This window comes from Lemur catta, chromosome 9, assembly GCF_020740605.2.
Source record: "Lemur catta isolate mLemCat1 chromosome 9, mLemCat1.pri, whole genome shotgun sequence".
Classification (NCBI taxonomy): Eukaryota; Metazoa; Chordata; class Mammalia; order Primates; family Lemuridae; genus Lemur; species Lemur catta.
Window position 1 is genome coordinate 51,528,341 of NC_059136.1, and position 651 is coordinate 51,528,991.

General features: G+C 31.5%; 1 non-coding gene across 1 annotated transcript; it reads right to left on the reverse strand.

The window, feature by feature from the left end:
* Positions 1–228: 228 nt before the first annotated feature.
* Positions 229–340, reverse strand: LOC123645328. The gene has a single exon (XR_006737518.1). It is a non-coding gene; the product is annotated as a U6 spliceosomal RNA (small nuclear RNA).
* Positions 341–651: the final 311 nt, after the last annotated feature.

Genomic DNA, 651 nt, shown 5'->3' on the forward strand with positions numbered 1-651 from the left:
AGTACTGTGTGCTTGCCTAATCAAGCATTTGAAGATCTTCAAAAGAAAATAAATTATTCTAAAAAATGCATTCTAAAACACTTAAGGAAATTGTCTAGAAAATTGGACCACTTATGTAAAATTTAGTCTGCTTTAGTTGACCAAACATTAATTAAAGACTCTCCTAAAAATTATTATTCTTGTTTTATACAAAATTTACTACATTTACAGATAAAATAATTTTATTAAAAAAATTTTTTTAATGGAATGCTTCACGAATTTGCATGTCATCCTTACACAGGGGCCATGCTAATCTCTGTATTGTTTCAATTAAAGTAAAATAACTTTTAAGATGGACTTAAAGCCTTAAGGAAAATTTGGGTTTTTAATTGGGAAATTCATCACATGGAATATTTAAATCCCATGTAGTTCTAAATAGTCTTTTCTGGGCACAAAAGCCCTTATTGAGCATCAGAGAACTCCCATTGATTAAAACTAGTATTTGAATCAAAATTCCAGAATAGGGGGAGGTTGGGTATAGCCTTCTAGGCAAAGAGACATAGAAGAAGTCTCAGCAAAAGACTCTAGGTGGAAGTAGAAGCATAAACATGGGTATCATAGAATCTTCCTACCCTGAACTAAAATGAACAAAGGAACTGCAGACCATTATCC